This window comes from Camelina sativa, chromosome 15 (genome assembly GCF_000633955.1).
Source record: "Camelina sativa cultivar DH55 chromosome 15, Cs, whole genome shotgun sequence".
Classification (NCBI taxonomy): Eukaryota; Viridiplantae; Streptophyta; class Magnoliopsida; order Brassicales; family Brassicaceae; genus Camelina; species Camelina sativa.
Window position 1 is genome coordinate 20,873,728 of NC_025699.1, and position 3,804 is coordinate 20,877,531.

Consider the following 3,804-nt stretch of genomic DNA (forward strand, 5'->3'; position numbering starts at 1 on the left):
GGGAAATCCATAACTAAGCTGGTCCAGGGACATGGAATGATGGCCCCATTCTCAATCAGATATTGTACAGCTTCCTGTACTGCGGTGGCTTGGTTCAGCAGATCTTCCAAGGGGCGAACCTTCACCTGTTCGACTAGATAGGCCTTGACCTTGTCTAATCGTGTCTGCGCTTTCTTCGCTGTTCGCTCCACTTTCTCCCATCGATCCGTCCGAAGTCTTCTAACTTCGAAAGCAAGCTGAACCTTCAACCCGTCGCATGATTCTTGCAGTTCGACTTTCTCTTCTTCTAGAGTAAGCGCTCGGGAGTTCAGTTCGCTAACCCTCAGTTCGGTGTTGGCAATGATGCCATCTTTTTCGGCAACGAGCGCCTCGAGTTCCTTGATCCTCGCGTCCTTAGCATCACTGGCAGCTCGGATCTGCTCTACGCATTCCTTCACTTTTTCGAGCTCCAATCCCGAATTTTTGCTGGACTTGGCACACCTATCGTATAATTGAGTTAGCGTGTTCATCTTGGCGGCAGTCTGTAAATTCAAGAAGCGTATATCAGTTCACCTGCTAAAATTCTAAGAAAGTTAAAAGGAAGGCATACCCTTAGGTGGGACTCGGCGACATCAAGGAACGCCTGTTTGAACTCCAGTTCGTCTGCTGACGGAAGGATTCGACTGGAGGTCTTCAAGTTTCGGAAGAGCTCGCCTGAAGCCTCACGATTGGTCACCAGAGGGTAGTCGCTGAAGTAGTGATAGGAGAAGCGATCAGTCTTATCATTCCTCCTTTCTAGACGGAACCGATCAGAATATTCCAGTCCAGCTTCTTCGGCCGAGCGCTTGCGGTTTACTACCGCTTGCGGCTCCGTGGCTGGGTTATCTCCGGTTTGCTTCTTCTTCTTCTTCTTCCTCCTTTTAGATCCAGCTTCAAGTTGAGGAACGTCTTGTTTTTCGTTTGGAGGATCGGCGTTCTCTAAAGCCAAGGGAAGGGTTTCTCCCTCTGCAACGTTGGATGGCTCGATATCTTCTCCGGGTGCCTGAATAGGGTCGGCGACGGTCTGGTCTGGGGTAGGATCAACTTCGGTTAGACCCTGGGATGGACCGATCTCGGCTTTAATGGCAGATTGAGTGTCTCGGCGAACAATCTGGACATCTTTGGGTTCCATGACACGGCATCCGGCAGATCGTCCTAGCGAACTGGCGAAACTTGGAAAATTTGTCCTAGCTTTGCCCATTGCTGTTTCGATACGGATACGAGTGATAGAATCCCACTGACGGTTGTTCCCGGTTAGCAGAGCGTCTCTGACAAGGAGATAGTTCGGAGCTAGGCGCGTTGCACAAAACGGACGATCTGGAAGCAGAGACACGAAAAAGTTAAAACTGGTCAGAGGTGCCGAAGTCAATTAAAATACTAGAAATATAAATCTACCAGGATTTTCATTCCACACTCTCCGGTGAAAACCCAGCGGGTTAGCAAATGAGTACTGGTCGACGCGGACGAAGAAGTACTGGTTCGTATACTTCTTGAATTTATTCACTCTTTTACCGACAAGAAAATTATGAGCCGGCCTCATGTTCACTTCCCACCGATTCGAACTCTTTGATAGCTTGTAATTTGAGAGTTGTTCAAAACATTGAACTCCAATGTTGACTCCAACTTCGGCTGCTACGGTTAGAGCAGCCATAAAGTTACAAATGGCTCCGGGAACGAACTGCGAGATCGCTAGCCTCCGTCTTTCGGCATAGATTGAAATCAACTCCGGGACTGGGAATAGGAGGCGACAATTGGTAAAGTAACCCTCGTACAAGCATACATACCCTTCTGGGGGGCTCCAGGGGCGTTGGTCTTCTCGAGGAATCAAAATTGTAACGTTGCTATTGAATAAACCACACGAGTTTAGCATTTCGTTCACAGTTTCGGTCGAACTCGAACTCTTTTCGCCTCCAATCCGTCCTTCGTGGTCAAACAAGGGGTCGATATCCTCGATCAAAAATCCTAAGGGTACGAACCGATCTTCCTCTTCGTGACGAACTGATGACGGCAAGGTTGGGTCCACCTGTGAAGAAGAGGCTCCTGTTGAACAGCGGACCAGGTGTAGCGGGACTTCGGAGGCCGATCTACTTGACTCCCCGATCTGCGCGGAGCGTTCAGGATTGAGAGTTCTTCGTCTGGAAGTACGACGAATTAATTGCTCGCTTTCAATTTCTGGCGAAGAGGCAGGTTATGATGTGCTCGCCATATCTTGAGTTCGGAGAGTGTGGAAGAAAAATAACAAAATGAAATGGAAGAGAGATCGGAGCAGATTACCTGTTGCTGTTGGCGAAAAATGAGAAATGACGAGAGCAGAGGCGTATTTATAGAGTCGAATGGGCGGCAACCCTACGAAAAGTAATGATGACCTACGCGACTCTTCGAATTCCGAGTTAGCGGATGTGACGCAAGCGACACGTGTCATCCGGACAATACGCGGCGAGATGATCTGGAGATCTGAGTAAAATCAATTAAGTCTTTATGGATTAGATCGGATATTCTCTTTCCATAGTTCAAAATATTCGAATTAAATCTCGAATATACTGAACTGGGGGGGGGGACTAATTGTTGGTGCGGGATTCAGCACCCCCGACATACCGAGTTAAACCAGAAATATTAATTGATTATTTAACCGGGAATCCGGTTAAGGGATCAATTAGGTCACCAGGAATCAGTTCGGATGAAGCGTAGTCTTGGAGAAGAAGGAACCGACGTCCACTTCGGTGCGGCGGCCGACTCAAGCAATAAGGCAGTTTTCCATATCTCACTTCGTTCGTTAAAGGAAAGTTAATATATTATGTGATCTGCGAACATGTATAAATAAGGGGAGACTTCTCCATTGTAAATCATCTAGAATCTAATACAATAACCGAGTTCTCTTTTCATTCCTAGCAATAAACCCTAACTTCTTTGAGTTCTTCTTCTTTACTTCTAATTTCAAGGTTTAGATCTATTTTCTAGAGAGATTATCTTATTGAATTTGTTTCCCTTCTTAAACAAATTCATTGTGGAAACCTAGTTTCTACAGTGGAGAAAGCTTCTTCGTTTTGTTGGTTCAAGGGTGCAACACCTCGAAATGCGTTTAACTTGTGGGTTTCCCAGCTGGATAGACTGCCCCACACGATCGAGATTAGTTGCCCCAACAGATTTATCCGTTGTGTCAAGAATTTACAAAAGCAAGAGATCGTCTTCTGCTGGCTTGTGATTTCAATGTTGTCATCTGGAACCTAGCTCTCCAAAGACTGAAAAGTTGACATCGAGTGGTTTTAGCAGTTGGAATGAATTAATCAAGTAGACCCAGAAGAGGAAAGACGTACATGTCTCCTATGCTCCGGAAATTTGTAGCTTAGGTCGTTGTCTTTGCAATTTGTTCTCTTCAAGAACATAGACCAAAAAAATCATTAACACCATTAGACATCGGAGAAATTTCTGGAATTTATATAATTATTTGAGAAATTCTGAGTAGGCCTGGGCATAAAAACCGTACCCGAATACTCAATCCGGAACCCGACTCGAAAAACCAGGTTCGGGTTGGGTTCGGGTTTGCCTATAAAACCCTATTGGGTTCTATTTTCTAATACCTGTGGGTTTGGGTTAGGATCGGATAATACCCGGTACCCGTTTGGGTACCCAATAAACCCGAACATATAAACATATTTATAATATTTATCATTAATATAATGCAATTACCCTAAAGTTATGATTATAATTTTGAATATTTCATTTAGTTTTATACCTAAATATCAAAAATAATCAAAATATCTAAAATATATTGTCACATAAGTCAAA